Source organism: Dasypus novemcinctus, chromosome 10, assembly GCF_030445035.2.
Source record: "Dasypus novemcinctus isolate mDasNov1 chromosome 10, mDasNov1.1.hap2, whole genome shotgun sequence".
Lineage (NCBI taxonomy): Eukaryota > Metazoa > Chordata > Mammalia > Cingulata > Dasypodidae > Dasypus > Dasypus novemcinctus.
Window position 1 is genome coordinate 38441943 of NC_080682.1, and position 12919 is coordinate 38454861.

A 12919-nucleotide genomic window follows, 5' to 3' on the forward strand; every position below is an offset into this window, starting at 1 on the left:
CAAACTCAAACACAGACACACTTACTATTTTCCATCAGATATGATGTTAAAAAGTTAAGTCTCAACTATATTCTCAACAACTACACATTTCTAGAATGCTTGGCTTCCACATAGCTTAATGATACAATATAGGTTTCTTTTATCCTTCCCTTCCCTCTATCTCTCAGTTATTGCTGCTGATATCACATTAACAAACCTAGCTCCAAGTGCATAGGGAAATATATTACTACTGTCTACAATGCAGCCAGAATATGTATTAGCTGACCTGATGGCAAAATCAAGAAGTAATTCTCTACCCTGCCCATCTGCAAAGCAAACAAGGAATTAATCATTAAAAATCTCACAATACACCCACACAAATGAATATGATTGGAGTGAGGGAATTTTTTTAAATTACAAGCATAATAAATTTGTAGTCAGAAATTGGTCACTCTTAAAGCAATTTAACGTTTAATGCTTGTTAGGAAAGTGATAACTAACATTAAAATTATTAATCACTCTAACTGATATGAACTGATTTAGCTCTTTTTTTTTTGCAGAGGAAGGAAATGAAAGCAGTGCTCTTCAAGCACTATGATTATTTTGAAAGATAATAAAATTCCCCACCCTTCCAAGAAACCAATTGGAAGATATTTTAAAAAAAAACTATTTTTTCACTAAATTAGGTGACATTAGCAACAATCTAAAGCAGTCATCACTTTCAATGATGAAAATGTAACAAAAAAGTTATTTGCACCACAACTTGTAAAATATAATGAATGTATGTAGCTAATTTAAAGACTTTGGAAATTACAAATGTCTTTATAATCAAGATAATCTTTTGTTCCTAGTTATTTTGAAAGAAATATTTACAGATCAATTCACCTGCAGTGCTAAGAAACTGACTTCTTCAGAAACACAAACACGGACATTTATTTGCCTTCCTGGACTGAAGTCAATTGATAAGCGGCAAGGGAGAGTTCGACAGTCTGTGTGGAATCTTTATAAGATTATAACTTTGTATTTGGGAAATAAATTTCTTGTAAGTACCTTAAGTTTGAATCTGGATTTGTACTTATAAATTCTTTTTGAAAAGAATATGTAAGGTATTCCAAAAGACAATCTTCTCTATTTTTTCCTTTTGTAAATGTATATATCAATTATTATATCATCTAGATCAACTGTATAAATATATTAACTTGGGATAGTAATGTACTATATAGGCCTCTTATGTTGATAAAATGTTGCTTTATCTGTCACATAAAACATTGAAAGTAAAGCTTGCTTTTTAAGAGTCCAATAATTAGTACAGAGCACATATAAACACTCAAAAGGAAAGGATTTTTGAACTCTGGCAAAATAAGCATCACACACAAACTATATACATATTTTTATATATGTTTACTCTTTGTATGCAAGCAAATGATAGCTAGCTAGATGATGATGATGGTGATAAAATAATGTGTATGTGACCAATATATTTGTGGACTTTCACTTACAATTGGTTTCTTTCAATAATTATATTTATGTGGATTAAGATTGCCATATGCATAGCTGATGTACGTTTGAGAGTCAGTATTCTGTGACAGTGAACATATTCAGCAGTGAGTCTATTAATTAATCTTAGGCTGCCCATGTATTGAGCTTCCATGTTGGAAGTACATGTAAACTATGGAAAACTGGTTTCTATCTTCTATAAAATAAAGTGAAAAGAGATATGAAGAAATGTTTGCCATTTTATCTTAAAGAAGCAGTAGGGTTGCAATTAGAATTGATGATAAATTTTAAAAGCTACCTGATTTTTTCTGTTTAATAAGGTATAACAATAGGCATATATAAGAAAAATGTTTTAAAAAATAAATGGCTGTAAAATATTCAAAATATTTTGAAAATCAGTTGATGGGAAATAAGGAGAATTGAGACTAGAAGAAAAGGAGTTGGTCAGTGGAGAAGTAGTATAAAGGTAAACTGCACCCTATGTCGACAGGCTGCAATGATCCCTGGGAGTCCAGACAGTAGCAAATACTTATTCATGACTATCTTGAGAAGCCAAAACAGCATGACTCTGTATATTAGTTCAAGAATGTAGTGCTATTTGGAAGTCATTATAGAAGGATTTGCATGAACATTGTGAAACTTAATATAATTTCAAGGTTTAATGGATAACCTTAATTTTCTGGGAAACCAGATTTTATCAAATGCCTCCTTCTAAAATGTTCCTGACTTTTTCAAGACTTCTTTGATCCATGATCATCATTATATATTCATAATATTGATATGAGGTGGTCAGTGTATTCGGCTTTATTATCATTTTATAGACTGTGAATTTGACACAAACAACAGCTGAGGGAATGAAAAATGCATGGTTTAACGTGAATTGGAACTAAAAAAATGATTCTCTGTATTTCTGGACTTTCTTGATTAAACTGTACCACATGTATGTCTAAGATTTAGAGAAAGGAATTATACTCCTTCATTACTACAACATTCTTCAACATCACCTCTATGATCACCATAGAAGACATATTTAATTATGGATCCACGTAAGAAAATACATGAGGTAGTTTAAGATATTTATATTTACATATGGATGCAAAACAAGGATGCTATAGGATATCACATTATCTGTGAGCTTAAAACATAAGCCTTGTAAATGAAAAATCAAAATTATAAACCAAATGTTATAGATAAAATTGATTATACTATCTTGTACAGAGAAACTAAAGTAAAAGAGCAAATATATGCAAGTATAAGCAAACTTTTAAGGGAGGATAATTGCTATATATGATACATTTTGTAAATATTAACAAAAATTCTTTGAATAGAGACTTTGAATATCCCCAATTTGCACATTCAAACCAGATAAGTGGTAGAGTGTAATATTGATAATTCCTTACAGTGTTTTTTCTTTCTTTTCATCATGTTAGGATGTGTATGATTAACTGCTCCATGATTTATCTCTACTCTCTGGCATTTTTCAAATAAAGAAACAAAACAAGAGGGGCAAAATTAGATTCTGTTATAGCAGTTTAAATCTAATTTGTAAGTAGGTGGCATAACTCATCTTCAAATTTTAAGATTTTTACTTGTGATATTTATTTTACTGTTAATCTTTGATTTAAATTTTCATTCACCCCTCTAAGAATCAAATTTGCTCTTAAATTAGGTGTGAGAAAGTAGGAAAGTGTTTTACACTGAAAATTTAATCAATCAAGAATTCTTAATTGAAAATCCATCACTGAGATTTATGTGAAAAAGAATAATGAAATATATTTAAAGCAAGATGATGGAGTCAGCTCAGATATTTGATATTTAATTGCCATACATTCAGGAATGATGTGGGATGGAAAATAAGATTTTCAATTCCAGATGGACAGACATGAATATATCTTAATTCGTACTGAGGAAAGAACAATTAAAACCCTTTATTCTGTTTCATCATTATGTTTTATAATATAGCTTACAATTTATAATTTAGCCCTTTGTTCTTTTCCTCAAAAATACTAGTGTATACCATGAAAAATTGTTTTTTTAGATACAGCTCAAAATACAAGCAAAAACCTGTAAATCATTGGCCAACATAAAGGTAACCACTATTTCATTAACAAAGTGTTCATTAAAATTCTAAGAGGGAAGTGTTTTGAAAAATGGGTAAATATATAATTTAAAGTGAAAAAGAATTTTGCTATGGAATAGAGCTTTTGAAGTCCAATTGAATTGCTTGTTAAAGACAGTCACAATACTTCAGATAAGGAACATAAAATATATGATAATTTTGAATTAGTATATTATCAGAAAATGGAAATGTATTTCTGTGATAACTGTAAAGGAAAATTATTAAAAATTGACAATTAAGATCTCCTCTAAATTTTCTAAGGAAAGGTTTCAGATTTTACTATAGAAAATTCAAGGGCCTTTTCCCAATTTTATTTCAATTTTCATGAAAAGAAGAAATTTATCTTCAACATTCATGTTGGCATATATTCCTTATCAATCCTCACATTGTATATTTATCACAACTTCTTGGGAAAATGAATACAAAGATAATACAGTTTTCCTGTTTGAGTTCCAAACAGGTTTAACTAAGAGATATTTAAGTTGACAGAAATTTTATTCCAGTACCTCTGTGAGTATGTAAATTCCCATTAGGGTAATTTGACCAAGGTGAAACTGAACTTACTCTAAAAACCTTTGTCCAAAGTCCTAATGTTAATATCAATCAAATCATCTTGTTTTTCCCCTTGTGTATCTGGAAACTAAGATAAGATCAGTTTCCATTTTGTGGGAGGAATAATTATGTATAATTCTGTTGGCCTGGAAAGAAACGACATAATCCCTACACCAGGGGAAAGAAAACAGTAGAAAGAGTAATCAACTCTGAGTTGTAGATAAATAGGAAACTCTAACGTTGCCTCAGTTTATCATTTGAGAAGGATGCAATTTACAGTGTGAGAGTGTAAATGCCATGAAATACATTTTTCTGGTCAAATACAGAATCATGATCCATTCCCTTTTCTACTACCTATAGACATTCCTAAAAATGTAACTAAAAAATACTTTACAATGTAGGAAGACCTTAAAAGATTTAAAAAGTCTAAGAATGAGATATGGTTTAAAAGAATTAGTAGAGAATGTTGAATAATAGTTTAAAAAATGCAAAATAGCATAATACATATATGTTTTAAAATTTAGAGTAAGAGTCTTACTGGGCTGTGATGGCAGCGGTATGGCAGAATATGGGATCTATCGCCCTTAAGAAATATTGAAATATCAGAAGATCTTGGGAAGATAGTCAAAGTTGCAGTAACTGGATGTACACCAAATCAAAGAAAAAGACAATTTAAAATGAGGACAAAAACTGTGCTGTGCCTTTGCTTGCTATTTTCCCATTCCCTCTTCAGCTTGGAGCATCCTGAGTCCATGTTCCCAGTATGGGTCCCAGGTTCTGGAGATTTCAGAGTAACTCTTGTGTGTCTATTGGGGTGTGTGTATATTTGCACCCATACCACCACAGACAGCCAAAAAAATTGATGCATGATATTAATCCTGGCTTATCAGTTTCCGAACTTTCTCTGAACAGTGTAAGCAACATTCTTTCTTGGTAATAGGACTCAGAAAACTAAGAATAGAATGGTAAAATGGAGCTCCATATATATATGATCCTACATTTAGAAAATGCTGAAGAATCCACAAGAAAACTCCTAGTGGTGATAAATGAATTTGGTAATGTGACAAACTAAAACATCAATAAAAAATTCAGTTCTGTTTTTATACACAACCAATAAATAATCGAAGAGGGATATCAAAATAGCATTTAAAACAATAAATATCTAAGATTAAATTTAAATGAGTATGTAAAAGGCTTTAAAAAATTGGCTGAAAGAAATTAAAGACCTAAAAAGTGGAAAGGCATCTCATGGTCAAGGAATGGCAGGCTTAATGTGACTGAAATATCAATACTACCCAAAATTATTTACAGATTTAATATAATCTGAATAAACATCCCAGCAGCCTTTTTTTCCAGAAATGGAAGAGTTGGTCACAAATTAAAATGAAATTACAAGTGGTTCCAGATAGTCAATAACAGCTTAGGAAAAAAAAGAACAAAGTTGGAAGGCAAATACTTCCAAATTTCAAATCATTACAAAGCTATAATAAACAAAACAGTAACCTACTGTAAGAAAGACAAATAGACCAATGGGATATAATTGAGAGTTTAAAAATAATCTCTCACACCTTTGGCCAATCGATTTTCAACAAGGAGGCTAGGCTACATCTACTCAACTAGGAGAAAATAATATCTTCAACAAGTGATGCTGTGAAAATGGATATTCTCATACAAAAGAGTGAAATTGGACTCTTACCTCATACCATATACAAAAACTTAAAGTGGATCATCATTCTAAATTTAAAAACTAAAATCTTAAGAAGAAAACATGGGAGAAAAGTCATCAGGACATTGTAATAAGCAATAGATTCATATGTATGACACCAAAGACATGAGAAATGAAAGAGTAGATTAATTTGATCAAAATTAAAAGATTTTATCAAGACCTTATTAAGAAAGCAAAACGGTCATCTTGGAGACTTGGAGAAAATATTTAGAAATCCTATTCAGAATATATAAGGAAATCCTAAAATACAACAAGTAAAAGACAAACCATCCCAATTTTAAAATTGAGTAAAAAGACTTGAATACCCATTTCTTCAAAGAATATATACAAATGGCCTCTATATACATGAAAGGATGTTCATCATTAACCAGTAATGAAACACAAATCCAAACTAAAATGAGAGAACAATACACAGACACTAAGATGGCTTTTATTACTAAAATGGAAATAACAAGTGTTGGTGAGGGTGCAGAAAATTAGGAATTATCATACAGTATTGATGGGACTGTAAAATGGAGCCACTGTGAAACATAGCATGGCAATTTCTCATAAAGTTAAAAATAGAATTACTGTATGATCCAATAATTCCCTTCTTGGTACATGCCCAATAGAATTTAAATATGGCCCCAAACACATACCTGTAGAAAAATATTCAGAATGGAATTGTTCTCAATGTCAAAAAGAAATAGAAGATAAATAAATAGAGTGGGAAACAAAAACAAAAACACTTTTTAAAAAATTATACAACTAAATCCAAATATATCAGTGAGTACACTGAATGATAAATATCTAAACATTAAAATTTAGAAGTAGATAATGGATATAAGTTTGAGTCAACTCTATGCTATCTACATGACAATCACTTTAAGATAAAAGGTGCAGATAAATTAAAAATAAATGAATAGGGAAATCTTTACTATGCAAACAGCAAGCATAGGAAGCCTGGAGTGGCTATAATTATTTTCAGAAAAAATTGATTTTAAGAGGAAACATAGCACTGAAAATGGGAGCGCTAATTCATTAGGAAGACATAAATATCATAAATTAGCATATACCTAAAATCAGAGCTTCAAAATAAAGGAAGAAAAACTTAATTAAACTGATCATTCTACAATTATTGTAGGAGACCTTAAAACCAATCTTTCAGTCATTGATGTAACCCTAAAATATCAGGAAATTAATAAATAAAAAATAGATAATTTGAACAACAGTACCCAGAACAAGAACATAATATGCATACGTTTCAAGTATACTTGGTGTATTTTTAAATATAGTCCATATGCTGGGTCATAGAACAGGTGTCTGTAAATTTAAAGGGATGGATTATATGGAGTATCTCTTCTGAAGGCAATTAAATTAGAAATCAACAAAAGGAAGGTATTTAAGAAGATCTCAAATATTTATGAATTTATTAACATACTCGTTAAATGGGTCAAAGAAAATACAAGATAATTTGGAAATATATTATTATGAATGATAATGAAAATACAAAGAATCAAAAATATGGAATACATATATAGCAGTACTAAGTGTGATATTTAGAGTTGTACATGCTAATGTTAGTAAGAGGAAAATTTTTAACAAACAACTTAAGCTTACAATTTAAGAAGCTAGAGTGACCACGGTGACTGCTGAAGGTAAGGAGAGGCAAGAAGAGATACGATGTGGGGGCATTTCAGGACTTGGAGTTGTCCTGGGTGGTAGGTACTTCAGGGACTGATGCTGGACATTGATGTCCTGCCATGGCCCATTGGGTGGACGGGGGGAGACTGTAAACTACAGTGTAAACCTCTATCCGTGTGGTACTGCAGGGCTCCAAAATGCATTCACCAAATGCAATGAATGTGCCATGATGATGAAAGAGGTTGTTGATGTGGGAGGTGTGAGGTGAGGGGGTGGGAGGTATATAGGGACCTCATATTTTTTTAATGTAACATTTAAAAAAATAAAGAGGGAAAATAGATAAAAAAGCAGCAAAAATTATAGAAAATTGGATGCATAGTATGTATAAGGGATGAAATAATAAGAGCAATCAACAAAATCAAATAGACAAACAAAACTAATATCACTAAAAATATTTATTTGAAAAAATCAGTGAAATTATTAAATACCTATCAAGACTGATAAAGCAAAACAAAAAGAGACAATGGAAACACAAAATTCCAAATTAAATATGACAGAAATATAGTCGCTAAAGATTATGCAAATATCAAAAAAAAAGAAATTATGTAAATCTTTATGCCAACAAATTCAACCACTTAGATAAAATGGTCAGAAGTCATGCAGAGTGAAACACAGTTTTCATAGCACTATGCTTTGTGTTGTAGTTGAATTGGTCCTCAAAAATCTATCTGCAAAGAAAATGTCAGGTACTGATAGTTTCACAAGTGAATTCTATCAAACATTGAAGAAATTAATAGCAGCAATATTATACAAACTCTTCCAGAAAAGAAAGGAGAAGGGCTAAAGCATTTATGAGATCAATCCATTTATGACCAAAACATTTTTATGAGGTCACTAATTTGACTCATAAATATAGTATTAAGATCCTTGAAAATAAATGAGAATATGTGACCCCAAATCATCAACAGAGAAGCCAAGTAGAGATTTTCCCTGGAATGTGTGGTTGGTACACTCAAATTGATCGGATTCAATTTGGAAAAAGTACATTTATGGAAATTCTATAACTAAAATTATAATTTATGGTGCAATATTCAAGTTTTCCTCCTAAGATGAAAAGCAAGGTAAAGATGTCTTCTTTCACTATTTCTATTACCTATTTATACAAGAGAGCCTCAGTAGTACAATAGGGCAAAGAAAAATGAAATAAAAATTGCAAAGATAAAAGTACAGGTCTCTTTCAATAAGTGTTATGAAAGTATTATGACTTATTTACTTAAGTATTATTTACTTACGGAATCTACAAAATTATTAAAATAATTACAGGATTTATAATGTTTAAGTAGGAAATGTTAACTTGCAAAAGCTATTAAGAGGGGCTTTGCTCCTTATTCTGTTTCTGACATATATTCTCAGTTCACTGGATGCTGAAGATCCAGTGGGAGGCTGCCAGGAAGATTTAGGGAACAGTGAAACTATCTGATGGCAGGAACGACCTTTTTTAATCACTGGCCCTAAAATTGTACTGTGATATGAGTGTCAAATATCCTTTTACACTTTTAAACCACTGGGATACTTTAGGTATTGTTTTAGCTTTTAGTTATTTTAATTTTCTGGTGATTGTGACAATAGCTCATACTCGAAATATCCTTCTTGATGATAGGATAGGGATATTAGATGGGTTGCCCTAGTGAGAGATCATAGCAGTTTGATATTATTGATGAATTCCAAAAAGAAATATTGGAATATGTTTGTAAACTGCTCTTTTCCTCTGGGTGTATTAGATTGTATCAGATCCAGAGACTTTATGTTTAATTGATTAAATAATGATTAAGACTTTGGGCCAAGGGGTAGGGACTCACAGAAAAATTACACCACAGAGAAGGGAGTTTGGAGTTTTTGAGCTGGAGCCTGGGGAAGTAAGCACACAGAGGAGCTTGGTCATGGAATTTACAACCATTTGGGGATGGAAGGAACATTTATTTTACTAAAAGAAAATATTATATAAGTTAAAGACATAATATTTTAAGGTCAAGATTATCTTTTAAATTAACCTCATGGTTGAAATTGATTATTTATGTCAAATATACAACATAGTTGCAGTTTAGGTAGATAAGAAGCATTGACAATGACCAATATATAACTGAATTAGAATAGTGTTAGATATTTTCTTAATCATTTGTACTTTCCCAGCAACTATGCTGATACTTGAGTTTGAAATTAAAATAAAAACATTATGTTTTATTAATCATCATTAAAAAGAACCAAAATACTTATAAGAAAGAAGAATAATATAGTTTTACTCCTTGTACCTTATCACCCTCCTGATAAAAAACGTAGAAAACTTTTAAATATTTCTTGTTGTACACAGATAATTTCATCACCAAACAACTGGGTTTGTACAATTAGATTTATATTTTATTTAGCACTGGAAGTCATTTTATTCCATCAATAAAAGTGACATTATTTGCATTCAATGCTGACATTTATAAATCTGATACATAGAAACTTGATTTTTTATTTTTTGCCTTATTTTTCTCTATTATTAAATAATGATGAATTCTTCCTAATAGTGTCAACTTCTTTATTTCCGTTCAGAAGCAAATATTGAGCAACATATTAGTTTCACAACTATTTTCTAGGATCTATATTGATTCCAAGTAAGAATTTAGTTGTAGCTCTTACCTCTCAGGTCATTTAGTGTCAAGGGGAAAAAAAGCTTAGGAAAGGAATAAGCCAATTTGTAATACTAAGTGTATAACAGGAAGGTATAACAGAAGTGTTGAGTTCTCAGAGTTCAGAAAATAATATAAACAAAACATAGGCAAAGAATTCATGGAGAACTTACAACTTTAGACTTCAATTGCTTGAGAGAGAATTTTGATCATTGCTTTAAGATCTTACCTCTTTCCCATGATGATTGTGTTATATACAGGAAAATAAACAGGAGAGGGATTAGATTTCATGCTGTGTATAATACTGAGAAAAGATCAGAAGAATAAATAAGAGTTAATATTTAATATTAATAATAACTAGTGATTATAGAACATTTTATAAGTGCCACAACTTAATCAAGGCATTTTACCTAATATTAAATTATATAAATCACATCATAACTCTAAGAGTTGACAATTCCTGGCCTTTTTCATAAATAATCCAACTGTTGCACAGGGAAAATGATTGCATAATATAATTTGCATACTTTCACACAGTTAGTAGGTGGCAAAATCATAACCCAATTCCAAGATATCTGGGAAGGGTAATGCCCTTTAACCATCATATGTCACTTTCCTGACATTCTGTTTAGTGGACCACATGCGTACCCAACAGGATGGGACTAGTGTTGAGGCAAGAGGCACCTGTGTCACAAAACTTAAGCAGGTTTTCACTTTCAAGACTGTGCAAATACAGGAATAGTATGAGAATGAGGACCTTGTTAAATTTTACTACCTTGGACCTTCACCCCATTTCTGGATCTGATAAAAGGAAATGTAGAAATAAGTAATTACCAACAACTCAATAACTCATTATTACATACCTATTATAGTAAACAATGTGTTACAACTCTTGCAACTACAGATTTAAAGAACAAAATAGTATAACCATAATTATAGAAACAAATAATAATCATTTAAATTGATTAATTTGACACTATTATTCCATTAATTCTCACAAACAAGGAAGCAAATCTTAGAAAGTTTAAATAATTGCTAAGTATAACCCAGATAATCAATCATGGAAGATTAAGAACATTAGAAAAAGATAGGGATTGACTTGCCTTCACAAAACCTAAGTGAAATAGTTCAAATTATCCACTTTAGTGAGTCTCAATATCTTTATTTTTAAAGAAAACTTTATATGCAAAATGAAAGTTTTATTTTATTTTCTTTTTTGAGGAACAACAAAGATAATGGAAAGTGCACACTGCACCCTGAATCAAATACAGTAGCCAATATCTTTTCTCCTCTTGCTTCAAACATATACAGACAGGCAATAGCTATACTCCATGCTATATTTGTTTTCCTAGGGTTACCCTGTGTATTATGTCAATCTGGATCATTCTTCCCAGGCTACTTTTCCTACATAAAATTTTCTTATATTCTCCAATTAATATCCTACCAAAATACATTTATAATATTTTCCTATACGTAATAAACTATTCTCTCAATTTTCAATATGCAACCTGCATAATATCAACAGAATAATGGGATCGCTATGTTCTAGATCATCAAGTGAGAGAAGTAAAATAATGGTTGAAATAGGTACTTAAGAAAGAATGTAAGAAGACAATTTATGACATAGTGCTATTGGAAAATGATTGTGAAAATGCACTGAGGAATACAACAGCATTGTTAAGAAGTGTAATTCATGAAAAGTGAGATCAGATGGCAATGTTATATCGCTATCTCCAATAGTTTCAAAAGGCTGCAGTGTCTGTGCTTAAGCCAAGATACAATTTAAAGAACAGGCTATGAAATCCAGGAAGGTAAAGTGAAATGCTCAGGCTAAATTTATCTTGTATATAGATGAAACTCCAAGAAAAATTATCAGAAAAAAATCTACTTCAACTAACAGAATTTGTTCTTTGGGGCTTTGCTTTTATTTCCTGTCTACAGTGGTTTCTATTTGGATTATTCTTGGCAATCTATATTACTATACTGATGCACAATGGCAGCATATTTATGATAACAAAACTGGATACTACTCTCCAGATCGCCATACATTTTTTCCTTGGCAATTTTTCCTTCTTGGAAAGCTGCTCTATATCAGTTACTATCCCCAGAATGCTCATGGATCTTGGGATCCACTGAAGAAGAATTTCTATAGTTGCTTCATCCTTACGTTGGAAGCCACAAAATGCTTCCTTCTGGCAGTGACGGCCTATGACTGCTACATGGTCATTTGCAGCCCACTGAGCTATCCTTTAGTCATTAACCACATGGTGTGTATTCAACTGGTGGCTGGCTCATGGATCTGTGGAACTGCAGCCCAGACAGGGCAGACCTGCCAGATTTTCTTTCTGTCTTTTCGTGGATCTAAGCAAATCCCCACAACATTCCAACAAGACTGTGGAGACATCTTTGTGAATGAATTGGTCCACATACTTGCTGTTTTGTTTGTCACAGTTCTATTTATGTTAATATTTTTCTCCTACACCCAAATCATATGCAAATTATCTTCAGCCACAAATTGAGCCAAAGCCTTCTCTACCTGCTCATCTCATCTTATGGTTGTCATGCTATTCTGTGGACCAAAATGATTACATGTATAAGACCCAAACAAGTCATTCATCAGGAACTGACAAAATACTTTCTCTTTTCTATACCATTGTGACTCCCACGTTCATTCCCATAATATACAGTTTAAGGAACAAGGATGTCATAATGGCACTGAAAAAAATTTATGTAAATAATTTAGTTTGTTAA

At 31.4% G+C, this 12919-nt stretch overlaps 1 pseudogene; it reads left to right on the top strand.

Annotated features, from left to right (window-relative positions):
* Positions 1–12019: 12019 nt before the first annotated feature.
* LOC101419854 (olfactory receptor 10AG1-like) lies at positions 12020–12919 on the top strand (annotated as a pseudogene).